The 26356-nt window shown below is 41.6% G+C and overlaps 2 long non-coding RNA genes across 10 annotated transcripts in view; one reads left to right on the forward strand and one right to left on the reverse strand.

Annotated features, from left to right (window-relative positions):
* Positions 1 to 1074: 1074 nt before the first annotated feature.
* Positions 1075 to 26356, reverse strand: part of LOC148643744 (uncharacterized) — a 43288-nt gene continuing 18006 nt past the window's right edge. The window contains exons 4-17 of one of the 6 annotated variants that reach the window (XR_015928970.1): positions 20457 to 20574; positions 18726 to 18857; positions 18208 to 18611; positions 16315 to 16455; positions 15995 to 16162; positions 13652 to 13780; positions 12709 to 12873; positions 12213 to 12300; positions 11889 to 11973; positions 11308 to 11356; positions 9363 to 10078; positions 3343 to 3517; positions 2973 to 3014; positions 1075 to 2688 (exon numbers count right to left, since the gene is read on the reverse strand). This is a non-coding gene — a long non-coding RNA (uncharacterized LOC148643744). The other 5 variants (XR_015928973.1, XR_015928969.1, XR_015928972.1 and 2 more) reach the window with 5 other exon arrangements.
* On the forward strand, positions 20087 to 24357 carry LOC148643745 (uncharacterized). 4 transcript variants are annotated; one of them, XR_015928965.1, is made up of 5 exons: positions 20161 to 20175; positions 20464 to 20514; positions 21385 to 21543; positions 21670 to 21796; positions 24268 to 24357. It is a non-coding gene; the product is annotated as an uncharacterized LOC148643745 (long non-coding RNA). The 4 variants fall into 4 exon arrangements; XR_015928964.1 differs by lacking the exon at positions 20464 to 20514 and having other exon boundaries at positions 20087 to 20175; XR_015928967.1 differs by lacking the exons at positions 20464 to 20514; positions 24268 to 24357 and adding an exon at positions 23323 to 23449 and having other exon boundaries at positions 20087 to 20175.

Below are 26356 nucleotides of genomic sequence, written 5' to 3' on the forward strand. Positions count from 1 at the left end.
GGTTAAACCACTGTAAATAGATTTATACTTCCTTGCTGGCAGAAATCACTTATAGTTACATCCACAACAGATCTATTGCAGAGACAGACCAAGCCCTCTATAAAAAAAAAGAGCTCACTAACCAAAAATCTAATTAGTTTAAAAGGATGAAAACTGTAACAATTACATTTGCTAGACTGTAAACCTAATGTATAAATAATTTTACTGCCACCAATGCTAGCAGTTGTCTCTGCCCTAAATGGCAACCTCTACACAACTCCATACAATTCTGATAACTCCTTTCTTAAATCTATTATATTCTCTTGGTCTATTCTATAATCTACAACTACTGCAGCTATAACAATTTCACACCAACATGTTACAAAAATACTTACTTTGCAATGCAGTCTCAACCACTACAGTATGAAATGGATTCATCTTGGCAATACTTCCAGTAGACTTTTCTTTTAAAGACATCAACTAATGCATTAAGACATACAAATAGCTGCACCCAAATTCACTACACATACAGAAAACCTTGTATAATGGACAGCTTAAGTAAACTGCTTTTGGGACATTTTCACATGGAAGGGAATGGAAGACTTAATTGGTGTAACTTCAGTTGCACTGGAACTGCTTGTTTACTCTTAAATAAGTGTATCCATTGTGACTAATGGGAGGCACTGTAGAGAGCATCAGTAAAAAAAGTCAACCACCCCAAATGGAAAAGTACCAGTATGACATTAGCAGCAACCACAAACAGTGAAAAAATAAACCATAGTGCCAACATTACCTCCAGACTGGTCTAACACTATTGAGCAGGGTGCGTAAAGTAAAAAGCAAAACCTTACTACCCAAGATGCATGAGTTTGCCTACACATGGAGAAAGGCATAAAGGGACAAGAAAGGAGGAAATGACACCTTACAAGGGTGCAATCCCCTCCAGGACTGTAGGAGTAAAAACTCCCTCTATAGGGGATGGTACTGCTAGTCACAGAGGCTGTCCAGTGTGCCTGTTACAACCTCAAGCATCTAAAGTTGTAACTTCTAGGATGGTTTTGGATGGTGGTGGGTTTCTGGTGAAAGCATGACAAGTTTTGGTGCAAAAGATTTATTTAAAGTGACTGGTACATAAACAGGATAACATGGAACTAGAGCAGTGCCAAATAAAAGAAACAAAATGAGGCTGGCTAATAGTGAGAAAGCCAACCAAACAAAAACCCAAAACACTCAGGTCTTCGGCATCTGAAACCCTGGCTAACCTTAACTACCCCCAGCCAGCCATATAAAACAAAGGCACTTGCCCATCCTAAACTAGTGTTTCTAATACAAAAACCAATGTACCCGACAACTTCAAACTACGTTCACTTCAATACACTAGGGAACTACAACCAAAAGATGACAAAACATACTACAAAAGAACACAAAGGTTGATAACATGTTGGGACAAGGTAATTGCAAAAAAGTTCACACAAAATTAAGCCAAAGCTAGACAAAAAAAAACCCAAAAGTAAAACATGAGAACTAAAGAAAACCAAAGCCGAGCCAATCACAACCAAAGACACCTTCATTCTAAAAACCTCTACGTTACAAAGAAAATAAAGTACATTTTCATTTCTACACAACTGAACAAGGCACAAACCACCCAGGGGCAAAATCTAATAACTTTCATAAACCCAAACCATTAAAATTCTGTGCTTTACATTGTCAATGCCTAAAGAATGCTAATAAACATCCTCTACTTACATCAAATGTACCCAAAAAGTAGGACCTGAACCTCCCCAGTAGTAAAAAAAAAATCAGTTGTGAAACCAATCAATTAGGAAGCAAAATGTCCAAATAAAAACTACAGGAAAAAGCAGATCCAGTGGCACAATGTACTTAATATAATTAACAGCAATTTGTTGATGGTGGTGGTACAAAAAAAAAAAATTGGTACTTTATTAACATCCCATACAGACAAAAAGACATTCAATACACGAGAACATTCTCTGGCAAAGTATTTACAAAGCCACAACATAAAACAAAAATCCTCTCCCATGACAAGAGCTTTCTGTGCAGGTACCAAAAAAAGAGCCACACTCAGGTAAACCTTTCCTAAATGAGTGGATGGGATTAGTTTTCCTTTTATTCATCCCTACTTAATAGGTTTAATTCACTTTTACTCTACAGCCAAGGCAAGATTTATCTACATGTGTGCACCCATGCAAATAAATCATTGCTTGACCTTAGCCTCTCAAACGCTTTTCAAAATGGTTAAGAATGTGCAAAGTAGCTACCAAGTTACAAAACTTGGAACTCTTCCTCTGTTCCTGCACCAAAAGTCACTGTCTCCTCCCTGCCAGGTGGCTCAGGTGCTGGAGTTACAAGCCAAGGTCCTAACAGCCATTACAAGGCTGGTGTGCAGAGATTCAATCAGAGCTTCACAGCTCCTGTTGGACCATCAAAAGCACCTGAACCTCTTTCCAGCCCACAATTAACCCAAAAAAGACCCCCCCCCCCCCCCCTCATTTTTTGCCTGTCATTAGAAACTTCTACAGCAGCTTTAATGATCCTCTGATGTGCCCATTGGCTTCTGGGATGGGAACAGATTCATCAAGATCTTTGCAGACAGAACCTGCTACCCAGTCTGCTGCATCTGGGCTCCTGTCCTGGTGAAGGTCTTCTCTTGGCAGCAAAGGCCTGGTCATCCCCCTGACAGCAAAGAACCTGAAGAAAAAAAAAAACACTAGTCAGAAATAGTCCAGCCTACATTTCCACTTCCAACACCCAGTTTGACCTAAACTACTATAAGTGTTCAGTACTACCTTTTCAGGACAAACCAACAAAACCACCCTAAAATGTGATAAAGCAAAAACAGAGTGCAGAACTCAAGTCCATTTCTAATACCTTGTTTAAAGCATTTAACATTCCCACACAAGTTCCCAAAAACAGCCAGTTAAACCTCTCCCTTCCCTCAACCTTGAGGAACTAAATTGTTCTTGAATACTTACCAAGGACATAAATCCACTTGCTTCTCCTCCTAGGTGTGCTAGCTTAAGACAAGACAATTAAAACCGTTAACATTCTCAAAAATTCAATTCCTCATTAAAAATGCAGGGTTTCAGATTCCTCCACATTCCTCTGATAACAGGATCTTTCATGTTCATTTAATGTGTAAAAAAGTTTAGGCAAGAAAAAAAGTTGTTTGTACTATACAACTCCCATGCACATGCCAACAGCTGCCTTACCAATATACTCAATTATCTAACTTGACATGCAATCTCCACAACTGTACCTAAACAAAATCAACATATACCCAAAGTACTCAAATGAAACCCCCAAGTACCCAGTGTACTCAAAATGAGAACTTGTCTCACTCACCTGACTGGATCCTCTGATGCTGCCTTTAACTTGCAGTCTTCAGACAAGCACACCACTCTAGCAGACCTTCACTGAAAGACCCCAGAGACCAGCCCCATCTGTGCTCCACTCCTGGGCGATGAAAGGACCTCCCTCTGAAGCCCAAGCTTGCTCATCTCCTCTAGCAGCATAGAGCCTGAAATGAAGAGAAGGATTCAGACCAGGTCCTCTGCACTTCTTAGAAACAGTCAAGCCAGCATTTCCACTCCCAACATGAACACAATGCAGCACCTGTCCAGGACAAACCAACAAGAAAACACCCAGCAGAGAGCCAAGAAAAACCCCCTAGTCAAGGGTTCTTGGCACAGGATCCAGTGCAGTTCCTCCCCTGGGAGAAGAGCAGGTCCTGTGCCAACACCCATCAAGAAAACCTGGCTGACATGTGGTCTCCACAGAGCTGTAACCAGCAAGAAATCAAACTGAAGTTAGCAGCTGGTGTGCCAAGTCACCATTGTACTGCTCGGTATTTAAGTGATTTATTTACGTGTGCACCCATGAAATAAAATCGCATACAAAAGCACTGATTCCATCTTTTAGAGCCAGAATGACAGCCAGTCAAGTGCACATTAGTATACAAATACCTCAACCAAGCAGGGAGGAAAAATTACCCAGAAGAAAGTTGAAGAAAAACTACACCACTATGACTCTAGATGTTTAGCACATTAAAGCATAATGTGCTCTGCCAGAAGATAAACAAGAGCTTAACCAAACCAAAAGGAGCTTTTTACAAAACTTCTTACAAGCAAAGACAAAATTAAGTGTTTATATTTGATTTAGACTTGATTAGAGAAATGAAAGTTATTGGAAAGTGAAACTCACAAATCACTCCAGGGACAAGGTCCTCCTAGACTTCCTTTGCAACAGCTCCAAGATCCATAGGCATCCAAAAGAATCTAAAAATCTCACCCAGCATATAAGATGCTCATAGTTTACTTCCATGACATTAACAGATTGGTGACTGGCTATGAAAATTAACTGTTCAAACCAGTTACACAAGCAATAGAGAAAGAAAAATGTATCTAAAACCATCAAGCTTAGATTCCACTATCCTATAACCAAGGTAAAAGGGGATGACCAAGTCCATTAATATTTTTATTCATGTAGACCAAACATGTGGAAATAAAACTCATTTTAAATAAAACCATCTTCTATTAAAAGGCAGTACAGATTTCATACAAGTCAAAATCTCAAAACGTTTTACACCCAATTAAATAGTAGTTGATATTTGGGCTTTAAGCACACTAAAATGTCTACCTAGGGCTGTGAATGTGACTTAAAAACCAAATTAAATTTTTGGTTTTACATAAAGAAATTCAGGGCACCCCAATAATCTTGAGATCCATAGGAATACGAGACCAAAACACTGACCATGTTCAGTACTAAACGGCTGCAGCCTGGACTGAAAGGGTTTTAAAGCTTAAACATTCAGAACAAACTCAAAAGCACACCAGCAGCACTCAAAACCTAGTGATGGGCCACAACCAATGGATTTAAACCTTCCAGCCACTTCATGCATTCTACCATCAGGGCGATTACAGCCTGCACACATACAGATCAAACCAAGTCTTGCATTCCCAAATGAATAGAAACTCCTCAAAGTTCAGGTTTGACAACCACTTTGCACAAGTTGACACTTTTACAGCCACATCTCCTTTATATGACCTGCTGTACAAGATACTCTGGGCAAAACCATGCACCATTTTGTATAGTATACATCGGTACTACACTTATACACAGAATAATAAAACTTAATGTAGCAGTTAGTATTGTTTTAAAAAAGTAAACATCTACAAGAAGAAAGTCCTCTAACAAAAGCATAAATATTATTGCAGCTCCCCCTTTTCACAAAGCACAGCACACATCCACTTCCAGACAGCTGGAAACTCATCCCTCCCCTTTCTGCACTAAAACGGACAGCATTACTTTCAGTGCTAAACTTTTGGTTTTAGGTATCTTAATCCTTACAATGAACCCCAGCTGCAATCCTAGTCTAAAGCGTACCACATCTGTAATTAACTCAGGTGCAGATTTAGACTTGATCCTCTGCACCTTTTAGAAATAGTCAAGCCAGCATTTCCACTTTCAACATTTTCACAGCAAACCTTGTTCAAGAGAAAACAAACAAACCCTGAAGGGAGCAAAGAGGAAACCTCCTAGTCCACATGGGAGGGTTCAAGTACCGTTCCTGTGCCAACACCCATCAAGAGAACCTGGCTGACATGCCATCTCCTCAGAGCTGTAACCAGCCAGGAGTCTGCTGGTGTGCCAAGTCATTCTTGTACTGCAGTGCATCTAAAGAGATTTACTTCAAAGTGCACCCATGAAATAAATTCAGGCTTTCAGAGCCAGAAAGACAGCCAGTGAAGTGAGACACTGCTTAACCAAGACAGACAAGCATTTCCAAGAAATAGACCAACAGCTCTACTAATTGTGTGCATTAAGCTTAAAGATGCTTAAATTGCCCACCAAAAATCCCAAAACTAAGCCTCAAACTGAAAAGACAGTTTGAAAGTAAACAGCATTGTAATGAATGATACAATACAATCCGTACAGTGAGAAGTGCACTAAGTAGAGTTACTCACAGTCCAGAATATACAAAGGATAAACCAAAACGGTACACCAAGTTGTATTGCACAAGTCCCTGGCATATCGCATGAAAACAGATGTAGCCATTTACTGTTCAGACTGTTTATGACTGCCATCTACATCCACCCCCGACTAATGGCAAAGAAGTGCTAGAGGTACTGTACCCTGCAATAAGCAGGAATCTGCACATCCCGACAACCTTTATCATCTTGGGTGACTTTAGTCTTACAAATCTCAACCCCATTCTCCTGAAATACCAATCAGCAAGTCCCCCTCCCAACGAGAGGAGAAAACACTCTGGACCACGTTTACACCAACATTCAGAATGCTTACAGGCCATACCCCTCCCCTACTGTGGAAACAGACCACAATCACCATTTCTCCTCCCCACACACACAGACAGCTGCACAGGTGAGTGAAACCAGCAGTCAGGACAGTGAAAGTGTGCCCTGAAGGAGCTGAATCACTCCTGCAGGACTGTTTTGAAGGCACTGACTGAGGTGTTTTTAAAAGAGGCAGCCACACAGTATGTATCCACATACAGGAATATACAATCAGTCACTAGCTACATCAAGACATGTGCTGGCTATGTGACAAAAGTAATAAGAGCGTTTCCTAAACGGAAACCATGGATGAACAGAGGTCTGCAACACTCAATCGGGCAATAAATCAGAACTGAAGTCAGCCAGTATCAATCTAAAGAAAGGTATTAAACATGCAAAAATCACACTCAAACAGGAACTGAAGTAACACTTCAGCACTATTGACCCAAGGCGCATGTGGCAAGGTATACAGGCCCTCACAGACTACAAAAAGGCAGAACATCTGTCCATGATGCCTCCCTGCCTAATGAGCTCAATGCCTTTTATGCTCAGTTTGAAGCCAGCAACACTTTTTATCCACAATCGGATAAAAAAAAACCCTACACAGGATTACTATTCATCTACTTCAGCTCAGCTTTTAATACCATCATTCCAGAAACTAGTCAAGAAACTCAATGCACTGGGTCACGACACCACCCTCTGCAATGGGATTTGGGACTTTCCGACAGGCAGACCTCCAGCTGTCAAGCTTGGAAACCGCACCTCCAGCACCAACTGAACACAGAAGTCCCCCGGGGTGTGCGCTTAATCCATCATCCACCTGTCTGATTAAGAAAGTGCAACACAGCCTGAATTTCCCCAAGACTGTTGAAGGCGGCTAAGATATGTCCCCAGATTCTCGCCAACTTTTACAGATGCACTACAGAAAGCACACAGGCTGCATCAGTGTAGTATGGCAACTGCAGTATTGCGGACCACAAAGCCCTACAGCGGGTGGTGAAAACTGCCCAGTCCATCACTGGGGTTACTCTCCCATCCAAGTCATTTATGATGGAGAGTGCTTGAGGAAAGCTCTAAGCAAAGACCCCACACACCCTAGCAAGAAGACTGCTTGAGCCTCTACCATCTGGAAACCAGTACTGGAGTATTTGGGCCCAGACAGTTTTTAACCACGCACTACACAACTATTAAACTTCCAGCCTCTCACCCATGAGCTGAACCCTCAATCAAATCTAAAACCCACACATTGAAATCTACCTCACTTGCCAAGAAGCTCACTCTCCATAAAATGTTTTATCCTTTATTTCATATAGTTGAAGTATAATCTTGCACATTGCCTATTTTCTTATACAAAAGTATTGTTTTGTACTGCTTAACATCCAAGAGCTAGCCAAATAGCATTTCGTTATACCATATACCTGTATATAAGTATGATGAAACTTGAACTCTACACTTTCCCAAATCAAAGACAAGATACAAAAGCCCACAACTCACCGCTGCAGTAGGGACAGTGTCCTGCATGACTACTGTACCTTTGCATGTGTTCCAACATCCACAGGTGCCCAGCAGATTCACCAAGGGCAGCTTAAAACCCCTCCTTGCTTTCTAGTGTTCAACCTGCAGGACTTCAATACTCACAGGTCACACTCCCAATATCCATTCAGACAGCCAAGTCTGTTCCATGGAAGCTCATTTCCAAGCAAGACGTCATCAGCACTGTCTGCATTCAGGTGGGCAGGGACTGGGGAGCACCCATCATGGCATTCCACTCTAAATCACAAACAATATTCCAGAGTCAATCATACCACTCGGCACCACCGTGGTCTAGCCTCACTGAGAGAGGCGGTTCTGTGAACATAACTGACCAAGATACCAACACTCTTCTCTTGAGACCAGGAGCTGAAAACTTCAAAAGCATCCTTTTTCCAGTGACAGTCCTCCTCTGACAGCTGCCTCTCAGTGCACCAACTGCAAGGACAAAACAGGACTGTCCATTTTCCTCCTCCACACTACCACCATGCAGATGCAGTTTTAAAAGTGCCCCTCACACTGACCTGAATCTCCCCTCTACTTACTTTCAACTCCCCTTGTTCACGGAGAGGAGTCCAAGTCCACTTCCCAAGCAGTAGCACTCCTTGATCTCCACCAAGACAGCTATGGGAAAACTGCATCCTGTGGAAAAAGAAGAATCAGACCCCCCACAGTCATTTACATCGAAGCCAAAAAGATAAGGATAACCGATTAAGCAGAACATGATCTATACTAAAAATGCAAGATGGGTTAGGAGTAAACTAATCAGGCAGTGGGATAATTGGATTACTCAGTTTACTCCACTTCTGGTGATGAGGGGTCATCCATCTGGGAGCAAAAGCCTGGTCAGCCCTTCTGGCAGCAGATAACCTAGTAGACAGATTCTGTTATGATCCTCTGCACTTAGAAACAGTAAGAACAATTACTCCCAGCTCCAGTTTTGTACTAAACGTCCAAAATGTTTGTTGCAGCATCTGTCCAAGATAAAACAGGAAAAACACCCTGCAGAGAGTGAAGAGAAAACCCCCAGTCAAGGGCTCTTGCCACAGGGGAGGGATCCAGTGCAGTTCCTCCCCTGTGAGGAGAGAAGTTCCTGTGCCAACACACATCGCGAGTACCTGGCTGATATGCTGTAACCAGCAAGAAGTCTACGGAGGAGGCTGTTGGTATGCCAAGTCACTATTGTACTGCTGTGCATCGAAACCAATTTATTTACATGTGTGCACCCATGAAATAAATCCGATGCAAAGCAGTAATTGCCTTACAGAGCCAGTCAGGTGCACATTAGTATACAAATGCCTCAACCAAACAGGAAGGAAAAATTACCCAGAAGAAAGCCCAAAAAAGCTTCACCTCTAGAAACAGTTCAGCATGTTAAAGTGTGACGTTATACACCAGAAGAGATCCAAGAGCTTAACATGTAGCCTACTCCAGAAGAAACTTTTCAGTTTCAGTAAACAGTTCTAACAAGCAAATACTAAAAGGTTATATAGCATCAAGTTTGAAATGGATAAGGTTAGACAGGAAAAGAGTGAAACTCACCTCTGCTCCAGGGACATGTCCTCTATTACACCACCCTTGCACCTGCTCCAAGATCCATGTGCATCCAGGAATTTCAAGGACTGCTTGCAGCACCTCTTCACTTTCTACTGTTCAAACCACAGACTTCATTGCTTACCAATGGGGATCAACCAGTCATACAGCTGGTATCCAGTGAGCTTCCTCTGAGCAGGGTTCTCCAAGCCTGTCACTGCACTGTGCATTCAGCTGGCCAGGAACTGCGGAGCACTGATTGAACTATAATCAAAATCACAAATCTGCATCACTGCTGACCCATCTCAGGAAAAACAGCTACACTTGCACCTCCTCTACTTACCTTTAAACCCACCTATACCTAGGCCTCAAGAGTGCACCGATTAGAGTGAGAGCAAATAACATATCCACACCAAAGATGAGGGTTACAGCCCAAGCACGTCGTCAGGCAGTAGGATGATTGGTTTACCCACCACGCTTTCCACCTTATTCAGAGGCTCGGGACTTTCTGTAGATGAGAACGTGAAGCGGGTGGATCACCTCACCTTACTCAGGACAAAGATAGCCTCCTCTCTTCTGAGCTGGACCATCATGCAGCATGGCATCATGGACACAGACACCACTAACATTGACAGTTCTGGATCTTGTTGCAATACTCCAGGACAGATCTCACCCTGGACTTAAATGCTGTTGCTTCACTTCCTTGAGATTAGCTTGGATACTGGCTGAAATCAGAAATGAAAACTAGTCAAATCAGTTGCAAAAGCAAAAAAGTAGAAAATTTGACACCCAATTAAAAACCTCTAGCTTAATCAACTGAGCCTTATAACCAAGATACATGATTGTTACCAAATCCACTTAAAGTAGTTCACCACGTAGATGTGCTGCACATTCAAGCACAACTTACCCATCATTAAAATCCAACCACCACTACCGAAAAACAGAACTGATTATGTAAAGCTGCATATCCAAATAAAATAGTAATTGAAATTCAATCTTTTTAAAGAGACCCTAAAAATGCATACCTAGTGCAGCAGAATTTTTGCCTTAAACTCAATTTGAGACAAGCCACTTCTGATTTTGCAAAAGTAACAAAAATTCAAAAACAGCAAGGATCCACAGCAGTATGAGATCAAAACACTATCCATCTTCAGTACCAAACTGCTACAGCCTTAACCAAGGTGAAAAGGCTTTAGAGCTTAAACAAAATTAAACAATTGAAACAAAAGTACATGGTACTCGAAACTGATTGATAGGGCACCACGTGGATTGAGGTCTTTGAGCTGCATCACGCACTTGACCATCATGCAGAGAATACTTTGAACACATACCGATTAACCCATGGTCAAACTAAGCCTCATATTCCTCAATGACTAGAAGCACCTTTAAAAAAAGCTTTCTAGAAGATCAGCAGAACCACTTAACCAAGTTTCACAGCCAGTTTTACACCAATAACAGGTTTGTGCTCATGGTTAAAGTACACATCCAGTATAAGAAAGTCCAACAGTCTTCATGTAGCTCTCTCCCTCACAAGGCACAGTACACAACCACTTCTAATCAGCTGGAAACTCACTCCCCTTTGTGCACTAAACCTCTGACAGGACTGTGCCAGACATTCACAGAATAGTCTCACTGGGTAATCAGGAAGACACCATACTCTTAGTTCCCCCTTTAATTTACTTAATTCACTTCTAAAATTTCAATGTAAGATTTAGTTACATGTGTGCACCCATGAAATAAATCTTACATACTGACAATTCTCCAATTTCCCAGTCATACCATAAACAATTTTGCCAAATCCTCCCCAGTGCTTGCACAACACTTTCAGTATTTGACTTCCGTCCCCTGATTAACCAGTACTTATGCTACAGTGACACTTTACCATTAAGGCTAAAAAAAAAAAAAACAAAGAACCCCAGCAGCTCCAGGCTACATAATCAGAGTCCCCTCTTACCTGGAACAAAGTCAACTTTGGCTCAATCAGCCAGGTGGCTCAGCTGCTCCTGGGAACAACCATCAAAAGGCTGATGTGTAGAGCAGCAGTCGGGAAAAAAAAGCTGCTCAAGTGGTGTCAAGCCCACAGCTGCCCCACACAACCTCCCCAATCTACTCTTGAGTGGTAAGGAACTCACTGATCTGACTGGGTCTCAGACATGGTATTTCACTGTTGTTTGAAAACATCTCCAAGGAGTCTCCAAGAGGAGGAGGCTGCTGGTGCTACAACTGCTTAAGCAAGAAACATCAAAACAAAAGCCTACAATAAAGAAACCCACAGTTCAACAGGAAGCTAAACTTGCCCAGTGAATCCCAAAACTAAGCCTAGTACAAAAGTGAAAAGGCATTGCATTTGGAATTTGCTAGCAAGACACTCACACCTGACTCCATATAAAGATGCTTTTAATCAAACACTATAGTTTGATATTTCAGTCATCTTTGATTTGGGAAAGTGTAGAGAACCAGTCACAAGGTGCAAAATGCCAAAACTCACCAATGATTAGACAATGTTCTGCACAACCTTCCCACGCGTTTACTCACAGAACACTCCCGATATCCTTTCGGACGGCCAATACTATTCAATGGAAGCGTCCATCAGCACTCTTTGCATTCAGGTGGACAGGGACTGGGGAGCACAAATCACAGCATTCCACCCTAAATCACAGAAACATTCCAGAGACCAAGACACTCTTCTCTTGAAACTAGGAGCATCTTGTCTTCAACCACTGCCACGTGCACCAACTGTAAAAGAAACAGAACTAACCACTCCCATCCTCCACACAGAGGGGACCAGGTTGTGCTGTGTAGGCTGCTCCCAACTTTAAAAGCTCTCCTCACACTGACCTGAATCTCTCCTTTGCTTACCTTCAGCTCACATTGTTCACTCGCCGCAGCCCAAGTTCACCAGCAGTAATGCTTCCTACTCCCCCGTTCTCAGTCTGACAGCTGTCACCTGCTCATTGGAATACACAGTGTAAAAAAAGTATTTCAACATCACTATCTTGCATCACAACACTGGCTTGAATACTGAAGATGCCCAACGGATTGCTAGTTAAAATTAGTTGCAAAATCAAAGATTCTCAAAATATTCAGTTTTCCATGCAGTAAACTAAAGAATGCTTGGCTTTCAGATTGTCCTGCATCTCTGATCCTGATTACAGGGTCTTTCAACTTGAAGTACAAACTAGAAGTAGCCAAGAGTTTGTCATACAACACTATGTCCCATGCCAAAAGCCATCTGCCCAGTACACATAAATATACCCCATACAACAGTCTACACAATTGTACGTGAACCCAGGTATATGTACTGTACCCAATGAAAATGTTCCACATGTAGCTAGTGTACACATTGTAGTCAAACCTGAATCCTCTGATGTTATCAATGACATTCAGACTTGGAACAAGCTCCCCACTCCTCCAGTAGACCTTCATAGAAAGAGACCGGCCCCATCTGCGCTCCACTCCTGGTGATGAAAGGTCTTCCCTCAGGAGCACAAGCCTTCTCATCCCTACTGGCAGCAGAGAGCTTGAAATGGAGAGAAGGATTTAACCCAAGTCCTCTTCCTTTCTTAGAAACAGTCAAGTCGGCATTTTCACTACCAACAGGGTCCAAGTCAAACCAACAGGACAACACCCTGCAGAAAACAAAGGAAACCCTCCAGTCCACTGTCGTGCCACAGGGGAGCAAGTGCAGTTCCTGTGCAAACACCCATCAAGAGAACCTGGCTGACATGCTGTCTCCTCAGAGTTGTAACCAGTAAGGAGTCCGATCCATCAGGTCACAATTGAACCAAAGTGATTTATTTACATGTGTGCACCCATGAAATAAATCACATACAAAGCACTAATTTAGTCTTTGAGAGCCAGAATGACAGCCAGTCAAGTGCACGTCAGTGCCTCACCCAATCAAGGAGCAAACATCACCCAAAAGAGACAAGACAAATCCAAAATTACACCTCATTTCTAAGTGGATAGCATGTTGCAATGAGGTTCAAGAGTTTAACACTAAGCCTACACCAAAAGTACCTTTTCCTCCATTGTAAAAATTCTTACAAGTGAGGGGGTCGTTTGATCAATTTGGACTAAGCAACATGAAAGATATCTGAAAGAGAAGCTCACTCACCAATACTAAATGGTTAGAGCATCAAATTTGTTTTGGATTAGGGAAGACAGGAGAAGAGTGAAACTCACCTCTGCTCTGGGTAGTGCAACTGCTCCAAGATACATGGGCATCCAGGAAATGTAAGGACAGCTTGCAGCATGTCTTCGCTCTCCCATTTTAAAGTTCTGCACTTTATACTCACGGTAGGGCATCAACAGGTCACGCAGCTAGCATCTTTTCAGCCAGCCAGTGAGCTTCCTCGAAGCAGGATTCTCTAGGCCTGTCACTCCACACTGTGCATACAGCTGGCCAGGGACCGGGAAGCACATCACTGCTGACCAAATGCACGAAAAGTTTGACTTGCAACTCACCTTTACCTTGGCCACATGGGTGCACTGATTGGGTTAGGATCAATGATCAGGTCAGCATTGAAGGTGCAGGTTATAGGTTAGGGTCAGGAATTTCAGGCAGTGGGATGATTGGTTTACAGTCTGTGAGTCCTAACAATTTAAGCCGATAAAAAAAAAAATTGAGCAGATGCATCACCTCAGCTTTATCCATACAATTAGTTAATTCACCACGTAAAAGGATCAATGATCACTAAAACAAAACACTTGATTTTCATCCAATAAAGCTCAGGGCTACAGTAAATCTGATTACACTGGCTTGCAAAAAAAAAAAACCTAGAAAAAAATTAAAACCTCAAAAGAAGCTATTACTCTTACCTACCACAGTAATACTAACATTTTAAAAGTAAAAAACCACCACAAATCACAGGAGCGTCTTCACCTGCTGCAGCTGGGAACACACTGGCTCCAGGGCTGCCTTATAAAACTCCTCAGGGCGATTAACAGGAGCCAATCCCAACCTGTGCTCAGTGTCCCACCTCCACTGTTTCCAATTCAACACAACTGCTTCCAATGACTAAACTAGCACTTACCACCTCATCTGTTAATCAGATGAGATTTGGATAATTAATGGATTACAATCAACCATAGAGAACTTTCCCACCACTATTAATCCATTAGTTATCTCAAACTAAAAAGGAAATTAACCTTTATTTAAAATAAGACAAGACTGGAGGAACAAAATTACTTAACCATGTGTTCAGCTTGGGAAGACTAGAGAAAGGTATGATATCTGAAACATACTTGAAGTAAAGCAGAAATATTAACCAGTCCAGACAATTCTTTGCATATGACTTAATTACATGCAGCACTTTATGGTCCCAAGAACTAGCATGGAAACTGTTGAGCAAGAGACTTTAAGGCAGAGGTCTTAAGTCTGAAAAATTCCTTATCTGGAGCAAGCACAGCACTACCCACTTGATTCAAACCAGTTTTAAACTGATACAATGCATGTAAAACCAAAAGATTCAAGCAGGAGGTGTCCATTCGCCTTAAGCTCACATCTCCTACCACTATATGGGTACAGAGTAACAGATTCCACTCTTAGACTCCATCACAGATAAGTACAACTGACACCCCTGCATGTTGTCACACTAAGTCCTTCTGGACCCAAGGCCTGCTCGTCCCTTCTGACAGCAGAGATCCTGAAATGGAGAGAAGGATTTAGTCCAAGTCCTCTGCACTTTTCAGAAATACTAAAGGAAGCTCAACCCCAAATCCAGGATTGCGCTGAACTTGCAAAATGTTCAGTATAGCACTTGCCCAGGACAAGCTAACAGGGAAACAATGTAGAGAGCAGAGAAAACCCCCAGTCCAGGGCTCTTTCCACAAGGAAAAGATCCAGTGCAGTTCCTCTCCCTTGAAGAGAGCAGTTCCTGTGCCAACACCCATCAAGAGAACCTGGCTGACATGCCATCTCCTCAGAGCCTCAACCAGTAAGGAGTCTGCAGTGTGCCAAGTCACAGTTGTACTGCAGTGTATCCAATGTGATTTACTTACATGTGTGCACCCATGAAATAAAATCACATACAATGCAGTAATTCAGTCTTTGAGTCAGAATGGCAGCCAGTCCAGTGCATGACGGTGTAGGAGAGCTTCAACCAAGCAGGGAACAAACCCAGAAAGAAAGCCAAAAAGGTTTAACACATTAAAAACCATGTCATTTGCCACCAGAAGATATCCAAGAGGGGGAGTTGGGTGAGTGAAACCCACCTTGTCTCCAGGCACAGTGTCTTTCTAGACACTACCCTTCCATCTCCTCCAAGATCCATGGGCATCCAGGAAACTTGAGGACAGCTTACACCTCTTCACTTTCCCCACTGTTCAAAGCACAGGACTTCCATACTCACAAATGGACAACAGGTCACAAAGCTGGTATCCTTTTAGCCAGCCAGTGAGCTCCCTCTGAACAGGATTCACCAATCTTGTTTCTCCACACTGTGGATTCATCTTGCCAGGGATTGGGGAACACTGATCATTGTACTAAAATCAATTAACAATCCAGACCAAAAGATCTTGACCTACACCTCCCCTCTATGTACCTTCAAACTCACCTTTACCTTGGCCACAAGAGTGCACTTGAGTTAAGAGCAATAATTGGATCAGCATTAAAGACTCTGGCTGACTGGATTACTGACCAGTATTTCCTGCAAACTGCCCATCACAGAGCAGCCAAGGTCAGGGATTCAGGCAATAGCTGAAATAGACACAGCCTTCCGCTTCCTCAACATTCTTCCTTTGACACGGCAGACGTCCAGGGAAACTGGATCCTTTTGCAATATTCATTAATGGTTGTCAACAGCTCACTAGAATAAACATGTAGCACCAAACAACAATGAATCAAATTCAGTGCATCCAACTCAACTCCACCCCAATCCCGATGGATCACGGATCCTAACCCTCAATGCTGGATCCTTACTGGCTGAAAGAAAAAAAAACAAATCCTTGTCCTGCTCACCCAGGACATAGATGCCCTTGCTTCTCTTCCTTGACATTAGCTTGCAAGCTTCTGAGGCAAGAGATTAGAATTCTTCCACTTGCTTCCCCGTGCCACACAAATACTCAGATCTTTAGGTCAATTTACAGAAGACTAACATTCCTAAAGTAAGGGGGAAAAATAGTTAATGGAAGATATTTTTCCCCATCTGGACATAGGGTACATACAAGTACATCTAATGCACACCTAAATAAAACTACCAGTACTTCTACATAAACAGTAACAAGTTTACAGTACAGAGAATTGACAGACATTTCAATGTTGTATACCCAAACAAATAGTGGTGGACAATGCTTTAAGAAAATGCCTCAACACACAATGAAAGAGGTGCAGTAAGTTTGCATTTACTACAAAAAGAGCAAAAAGTCCCCCCCCCAAAAAAAATTAGGTTCCACAGCAGTACAAAACCAAAAACACTAACAATCTTCAGTACCAACAGCAGCAGCCTTGACTGGAGCTCCATAAGAGGGGAACGGTTTGAGTTTTAACACTTAAAGTTGATTTCAGCCTTCCAGCTACAGCATGCTCTATACCATTAGGGAGATTACAGCTTGTACATATGCAGAACAAGCCATTGGTAAAACTAAGCTTAACATTCCCTAATCAAGTCATTCAAGTGTTCTAAGAGGTGTAAAAATAGAAATAGCTTACTACCATAGTATCTTGTATGGTCACAGGTCAATACACAGGAGCCAAGGGAAAAATATGCAGTATAAAGCCAGTTTAAACAGGAGCACAAACAATGAAGTCCTCCAGCACAAGTAAGTTTCCATACTGCTCTCTCCCTTCTCACAAGAGAATACATACCACTTCAGTCACCTAGAAACTCATACCTCCCCTTTCTGCACTAAACCTCTGACAGCATGGCTTTTAGTGCAGATAATGGGGAAAAATACAGCCTCACTGGGCTAAATCAGGAAGTCCACCTTACACTAGACTGGAGCATAGGTTTCCCCATTTTTTAATTTAATTCAGTTCAGAATTTCAGTCAATGTTAGATTTATTTACATGTGTGCACCCATGAAATAAATCTCACATACTGTGAATCTCCATTTTCCACTGGTACCCTTAGCAAAATAATTTAGCCAGATCTTTCCCTGTGCTTGCACAACACTTTCAGTATTGGACTTCCATTCCTAATTTACCACTTCATTTAAGTTAGAAGACACAAAGAACCCCAGCAACTACAACTAAACAAAGGCTGTAAAATCAGAGACCCCTCCTGCCTGGAACAGTCAGTTATAGCTCAACCAGCCAGGTGGCTCAGGTGCTCCTAGAAACAGCCACCCCAAGGCTGGTGTGCAGAGTGGCAGTCAGAACAGAAAGCCACTCCTACCTTTGAAGGAGGATCAAGCAATGTCAAGCCCAGAGCTGCCCCACACACAGTCACCCCGGTCTCTACTCCTGGGTGGTAGAGAACTCACTGAGCAGCTCTGACAGGGTCCCCTAACAGCTGTTGTCTTGGTTTAGTAACTAAGAACTCCTCAAGCAGATCTTCACTGAAGAGAAAGCACCCAGTCTACAGTGTACCACATCTGCACATTCCTGGCAAATAAAGGTCATCCCTCTAGGAGCAAAGGCCTGGTCAACCCTTCCAACAGCAGAACCTGAAGTAGAGATTTAGATTTGATCCTCTTCACTTTGAAACAGTAAGAATTTTAACTCCCAGTACCAGTTTAGTACTATACATGTCAGTATATAGTACAGCACCCAGAAGATAAGAAAACCTACAGCTCGAATTAAACCAACACTCAAACATGATAGAAAAATCACCAGAAGTCTTCCAAAACTAAGCCAATTCTTAAGGGTAAAAATAAATAAATAAAAAAAACAGGATACAAGAGTGAAACTCACCTCCTCCTAGACACTACCTTTACAACTGCTCAAGATCCATGGGCATCCAGAATATTCAAGGATTGCTTGCAGCACCTCTTCACCTTCCACTGTTAAAACCACAAGACTTCAATATGCACAGGTGGGCATCAACAGGTCACACAGTGGGTATCCTTTTATCCAGCCAGTGAGCTTCCTCTGAACAATTCTCCAAGCGGTGTCTCCATACTGTGCATTGAGAAGCTCTGAGTACTGCAGTGTAGTTTAACTCACAGACAATCAGAACCACTGCTGAACAGCCTTATAAAAAGCTGGTCTGTGCAGTTTCCACACACCGTTCCAACAAAATCTCATCTGGAAACTCCACCAGCATCCTCTCTCAAGTGAATGTGCTCATTGTCACCATCTGCCTCTCAGAACAGCACCTGAAGGAGACAAGGGCAGCAAAACACTGATGGCCACCCCACTGCCACAGAGAGGGGACCAGAACAAGTGCCATACAGACTTCTCCCAGCCTTAAGAGCTCACCCCGCACTGACCTGCATCTCCAGTTTTCTACAGTCCAGCAGAGACTGGAACACCAGCATGTTGGACAAAGAAGGGTCTTCCCTGATGTCCCAGTGAAACTGTCAAGTCAGGATATAAAGCCTTTCCTGTTGCCGGTTTGAGCTCTAGAGAAGAGATCACAGTATTTACCAACAAGAGTTTTATACACTAAAACAAAATGTATAAGTGTTGGGGAAAACTAAAAATTGTCTAAACCAAAAGCAAATAGAGACTTCACACTAATCTTAACTTCACTCCATACTCTCAAGTATTGACACTTCTTAAAATTTTTAAAAACACATCTTTGCAAAAGCTTTACAATTCTTCAACAACTCCTGGTTAAAAAAAGCATAGCAAAATAATTTACCTTATATAATAATGACATTAAAAACTAACAACCACCACTCTAATAACATAAAGCCTCTCTTTAACCTGCTGTAGTAAGAGACAAAGAGAGCCAGACACCCACCCACCTGGGCTGCCTTGTTATAAGCCTCACGATGACTTCACGGCTGTAGCTAATTCACCAGGGGCCAATCCCAACGGCTCCTCAAAGGGCCACTACCAAACCCCCACTGCTCCTAATACAACACACACCTGCTTCCAACGACCAAACAAGCATTAGCCAGCTAACCTATTGATCTCTCATCCCAAAGCCAAATTAATTTCCAAATGACTACCAAGAACACTTGTTAAATAGCACCCTGCTCCTGTTATTAAATTAGTTGCAGTTTCTTAGTGATTAAACCACCTTTTTATCCCTTCAAATTTCACTCATAAATGGTGAAAAGTGACTTGAAGCCAAACTGCAAATTATTCAAGATCCTTAAAATGTCCTTAATATAATTTCAAATGTTCAAAGTGTATATATATCCACACTGTATATCACATATATACACACAACATGTTTGGTTGTGTAACAAAACATAACTGCAACCTTGATATTAACTTAACATAAAATTTTATTTGGTCAAAACCATCACTAATCACACAGAAAAAAAACACAAGAAAAAATAACACTCCTGAGGAAAAAAAAACATTAATTAAAAAAGTTAATTTATATGACAAATGAACATGGTGGGAGTACAATAAGTAATGGTTGGGCTCTTAAATTTCACATTTATATCTGCAGATGACTAGAAACTAATCTCTCCTACATATGTGTGTGTTTACAAGGCTGTTTTTTTATTCAGTTCAGTTTATTTGTTATATACACAAGTACAATTAAATCCTTATTCACATGTATGGTCCTATAAAAAGACATTAAGGAACACCCCTTTTAACTGTGGGTTAAACCTGTTTCACAGCCACTACGACTGTCACCTGTGGATGCTTTGCTCCTCTGTTTTTGCTACATTCCATGGGGGAGGTGCCAGCCCTGCTCAGGGTATAAAACAGAGGACTCCCTTTGCTCCTGTTTCCATTCAGTGGTTCAGAACAGGGGTGAGTACAGGCTGCTCTGTGGGGTAGAATATGTTCTTGAGATTTGCTTTAAGTTTACAGGGCTGAACTAGTTGGCTTTTCACTTTCCCGGGTTAAAGGGGACTACCACTCCTGGACTGGAGCAGCAAGTGTTTGTATTGTTGCTAAATATTGATTTAAATGAGTTTTTACAAGGTTGTTTTATCAAACACTTGATTATGACCATTTAGTTTGCATTCCTATAATAGTATAATAATTATATTTCATAGGTAAAATATAACTAGTATACTTTTCTTGATTACCTGGTAGAAAGCAGCTGAGCTGCATGAAGCCATTTCTGGTGGACTATTGATATTGTAGGTGGGTACCTGCATCAGCATGCGCAGTCTGCAAAGGAACAAGTAATATGCATATTCCATGCTGAAAAGAGAAGAAAGAAAACACATTTCAACTGTGAAGCCTTCTTTTTGTTTCCAATTGATTTTGGCTTTTTTTTTTGCTTGGAAAACTGGTTTTACTCAGGTTTCTTGTGGAGGTGCCAGCCCAGCTTAAGGTGTAAAAAGTCACTGCTCCTGTGTTCATTCAGCATTTATAAAGTGGTGACATCTGGCTGTTTTTGGGACAAGCCTCTTTGTCAAGTGCTGTTTTTCTCTAGTTGACTTTTTTAATGAGTGGGGGCTCTTAGATTTGTTCACTTGGCTGGTTCTAGTAAACTGACTGGAGTGCCTGTTCCTGATGGAAAGGTCAGGATACTGTGAGCTGGGTAGGTACACTGTAGCAGTGTCCATTTTCCTTCATGTGGAATCCTTCTGTTAAGCTATGACACTTTCCACCTGCCCACCAAAGTGAGGGTTTCCCAGTTTATTGAAAATAACTTTTTCTGAATCTTGGGAAACAATTCCAGGGGCTCTTAACTCTAGAGAAGTGGTTCCCAATCCTGTTCCTGGTGACCTTGTTTCAGCTCAGCCCTTAGTTACACAATCAAACCCTTCATTGACTTTGGTTTGTTCCCTGTTCTTACTCATGTTGGAGATTTAAAGTAATATATTGTAAGTTAAATAAAGTCCCAAAGGTGCGCAGGTCACCAAGACTTGGAACTACTGCTATAGAGCATAGATACCCCGTCTTGGCCCGACAAACTTACTCTTCAGGTTTTCCATGTTTTTTTAAGAATTGGCACCTAATGAGCAGTGTTAACCAGAGCTGCTGTCCTTGTCCTTCATTTCCCAGCTGGAATGAACCAGGGTTTGGGAAGGAGGACCCGTGGACCCCTGTGAAGTGTGATCCTGAGAACAGGAGGTGCTGTACTCCTGCCATTGTGGGAGTCCCAAACAGTGCTTAGCCACATCACGGAGGCAGACGCCTTGGGTTCTTTCAATAAAGGGCTGGGTAATATGCTTATGTGATTACACAAAAGCTGTGTACCTCTACCCTTGAGAAGGATAGACTATGGCTTTGACTACTAAACTTCAAATGGCCCATCAATAGTATCCCTTTTCCTTACCTCATGTACAGCATCAAACCCTGGGAGGTGGTTCATCTTCAGTGCTTCTGTCATTTTTGCAAAACGTGATGCAGAGCTTTCTTCCTGGTGCACACTGTTCTTTAGTAACACTTGCATCTCGTGTAGAGCATGGAAAAGGTGAGTAAATGTACTAGTTTCCCTGAATCACAGATTCAACTGCACAGGTTATAACTGTCATACAGTTTACAACACATACTAGTTTGTGCCAAGTTTTGAACTATAATGGCATTTTAAGTGATTGATTCATCAATGGTGTAGTTTTTTAATTGTTACTATTGTCTTTTTTTCCATAGGCAAGTGTACTATTCTAGGTTTATAAAAGTTATAAATCTCACCATCTTACTTGGGTGCAGCATGTAACACTGCAAGTGTTAATCCAAGGGCTCAGTACTGCAATTAAACTGGGGGGGAAGTGGAGGTGAACGCTGGACACATTCCTACTGGAATAGTGCTCTATAGGCAATATTAAAATTATCTTCCAGTTTTAAGGCTCAGCAGTGGAAACCAATCTATTGTTCACTTTGCAATTAACTCTTTCTTGTTCCTATACAACCAACAAATGTGGACAGCTTCCTCCTCAAGCACTTACTAGTTTAAAACATGAATTTTTAGCTGCTGTGGTACTAGTAATACATACCTACTACCTGCAACTACAACCAGCATGTGGTGGCGGTGCCAGATGAGATATAAAGTGTCACAAGTAGAAGTTCACACCCATGTCTTCTCAGGATATAATCTGGAGTTTAATTGTCTGCCTATGCATGCTACAAGCCACCAGTCCTTTAAAATGGTAACCGTATCATTGGTTAAATGTTTGTTTTGTTTATACAGTTAACTGACTGTTTTAGAAAAGAAGCTTTTCCATTGCCTTTCCAGTCTGACCTTACCAGAATCTCACTACTCTTTACAAAATCCACAAGGTGGCCAAGATCAATATTGTCTTCTGGATCTGTAGCAGCTTCACATGTGCACCTCAATGAAGGCTGACATCAGTAAGGAGGAATTGAGACCCAGTTTAATTAAGATCTCCTGTACCTATTGGGTGGAAGAAAAGTGATTTTTTTTGTGGAAGTGATTTCAAAAGCTAGGGCAAAGCCCACAGAGCTCAACCAATCGTTGACAATGTGGCAACTGCTTTACCTCAAATGTTTGTCTTCAGAGTACAAAAAAGTATGAGAAAGCAGTTGGGGGAAAAAATACTCAACTCCACTTACATATTAAAATGTACCTTCTTCCACTGTTCTCTTTTGCCCAGTCCCACACAACCTTCCTTAAAATACAGGAGAAATGGTTTTGCTCAGAATGTTCATGACTAGACTAACCTATCAAGTTTAAGTTGTTTTCTGATAGCAGTAGGTTTTGCACCATGAAATTTGAAAATGCTAGATGTAAGTAGGTTACCTTTTTTCAGAGAGAAGTAATGTATTTATACATATTGTGAATTTTAAACATACAATTAAAGAGTGTGTTTGCATTAAAGCTTAATTAAAAATATTATGTACGATAGCTTATGTAAAAAGCAAACAAAATATTCAAAAGTGGATGACTGTAAAAATTAAGGTACAACAGAGTTCCTCACGTATTCAAGCCTGGGTTCAATTTTAACTTGGCAATATCACTCTACACTGCATCTCCTGTTCCAGTTTGCTCTTTCTCCAGGCCTTCACTCTGCACTACAGCTCCCAGTTCCAAACCTGCACTCCAGTCTGCACTGTGGTTCCTGGCCTTCGCCCTGGAGCTCTGGCCTATTTTCTGCTGGTTCTCTTGCCTGAGTTTCCAATCTACGTTGGGAGGCAGCCTTCATCCTCTAGGACCCCAGGGCTCCTCTAGTGCAGGCACATTTCATTCTTATGTCAATGTAAACCATCCAATAAAATTAGCAGGTCTCAACCAACAGACTCACAAGTAAACCAGAATGAACAGTGGAAGAAGATTGAGTGAGCTATCATGATCCTCACTGCCTACTCAACCATAAGACAAATCTCTTAATGAGCACTAGGACTGGCTAAAGAAATTACTGTTGTTAATAAGGTCCAAATTATAATTGCTAGACTTGGACTATGCAGAAACTGATTTAAAAAAATTGAAGTGATTGTCCAAAATTTGAGGTTCCAGAGGCTTCACTTCTGCTCAAAGTGACTGGGGTGAGACTTTACTGAGAACCCTGGGCAGTAGCTGTGGTTTTAGAGCAAAGCCATGAAAATACAGCTGGATGCTTCATTCACACATCCTGCTATACCATGGTAAAACCAGAAGGCATTAGCTCATGCTGAAGGATCTATAACTAGTAAGATGACAGAATATTGTAGGACATTTTTGCCTTGTTGTTTGGAGGTAATGCAGTAAAATTCCTGTGAAATCTGTAACAAACACTCCCAGTTTATCCACCCCTCAACTCTTCCTTCTCCTCAGCCTTGATCCCCTAGACATGTTTAAAACCAATAAACATGCTACCACTGTAGGTGGTACTCAGTCTTAAGGTGTGTTATACAAGGTTACAAGAAAAATGTTTACAAGTCCAATTGAATTATCAAGAGTGTGAAAGTTAGATAAGAGTTTTAACTGCAGTTTTGTCTTTAAACTTGAAGGTATCATCTCTGGAACAGAAGGTACTATGCTCACTGACCTCCTGGGACCATCAGGACTACACACCAGTGGGAAAGCATTTTGGCACAAACAGGCATTCAAAGGGTCTGAAAAAAGGCATCATAGTATTTCCAAGAGTAACTTGGATAATCACCATCATGGCCTGCCTGCACCACCCAAAAAGACAATTTTTCCTGTTCAAACAAGTTTGCCTACTTGTGCCACTGTAAAATCCTGGGAAGGTTATTCCGAAAGGAGCAGCTCTCCCCCTGTACTGTTCTACTTAGTTCTGCAGGACTGAGGCTACAAATCAGCACAATAAAAACTAAGTCAAGACCTGGCTGTGCCTTCTTGTTTCATTAAAGATGGACACAAGTAGGCAGGTTTCACATGCAAAAGAGCACAACCAATGAACAAGGCTCTGGACTTTAAATCATGCACTATGTACAACCAGAATTAGTCCTGAAGTGTGTAGAAGAACAATAAAAAAATAAATATGACACTGAGGACAGTAATGGAACAGCACAATCGTGTTCCTCAGGAGAACCTCAGATGGCTTTAGATAGATAGATACTTTATTGATCCCGTGAGGGAAATTGCAGTGCAACAGCAGCTTAACACAGACAACACAGCCACAGTGTAACGAATTACATAATAATAGTACAATACATACAATACAAGAGTTACTCACAGTCCGGACACAGAAAGAACAAACTAGAACAGAACAGTACACAGAAAAATCGTATCACACATCTGAATATAAATATAGATGTAATGCACAGGTCCCTGGCATATATTGCACAAAAAACCGTTGTAAACGGGGAAAAAGAAAGAGAACAGATCACTGTCAATGTTGCCTCTGCCCAGACGCAAGGTAGATGTGTTGTACAGTCTTATGGCAGAAGGCAAGAACGACCTCCTGTAGCGCTCCCTGTTGCACCGTGGATGAATCAGTCTATTGCTGAACGTGCTCTTCATTTCTGCAAGCCTGTCATAGAGGGGATGGGAGAAGTTGTCCATGATGGCCTCCATTTTGGACATCATTCTCCTCTCAGCCACTACCTCCAAGGGGTCCAGGTCAGACCCAATGACAGAGCTTGCTCTTCTGATGAGCTTGTTCAGCCTTTTAGAATCCACTGCTCTAATCCCAGAGCCCCAGCACACCACTGCGTAGAAAATGGCACTCGCTACCACCGACTGATAGAACATATGTAGCATCTTACTACACATAATTCAGAAATGTATGTACTTGAAAAATAATTGGTACTGTTTCATCACCAACTTACAAATCCTTTTTGCAATCAATTTCAGTGCGTCTCTTATACCAGCCACACGAGACAATGAATCACTAAGTGGATGTTAAAGTTTAATTTATCCCATATTCCTTCTTCCTTATATTTTTCCACTTTTTGCACAAATTCAGGTAATTATCTTTTCTTGAATTTCCTGGAAACTAGTTAAAGAGATCAAAAGCTCTTGGGATCCTAAGAGGTGACCACTGCATTTAAACTTGAAAGTTTTTAATACCATAAACCGATATTGCACTAACCAGGAGCATTTCCAAATCCTACATGAAAAACAGACAGCTCTCCTCTTTCCAACACAAGCACAAGTCTGTTACAGATGGCTGCATTAGACTGTTTCCCACACATCAAATGCACTCTGTGCAGAAAATTAAATTGCTTAAGTTGATGATGTACAGAAATAGACACTGTGTACAGTACATCTTTCCAGACCCTATTCCGCTGTTCAGCCAGATCCTTCTCCCAGATAAACTCAATCGCATGACATGCTGATGTTCCAGAGATCCTGTTAATTCAATATAGTTGACAGGCTACATGTGTATAAGTTTTAAGTACACCTGTGAGCTTCTCCTCGATTCTGACGCTTTTAAAGTGTGAAGAGTGTTTTAAGAGCTGCACTGTGAGCTGCAAATCAGTTTTTGTTTGATTACATTTTTCATCAAATACACTCTGCTGAAAATTAAATTGCAGACGCTTATGATGAGCAGAAATAGACACTTTGTAATTCAACATAGTTAACGGGCTACATGTTTATAAGTTTTAAAGATCCCCGTAAGCTTCTCCTCAA

Source organism: Lepisosteus platostomus, chromosome 21, assembly GCF_059453375.1.
Source record: "Lepisosteus platostomus isolate fLepPlt1 chromosome 21, fLepPlt1.hap1, whole genome shotgun sequence".
Taxonomy (NCBI): Eukaryota; Metazoa; Chordata; class Actinopteri; order Semionotiformes; family Lepisosteidae; genus Lepisosteus; species Lepisosteus platostomus.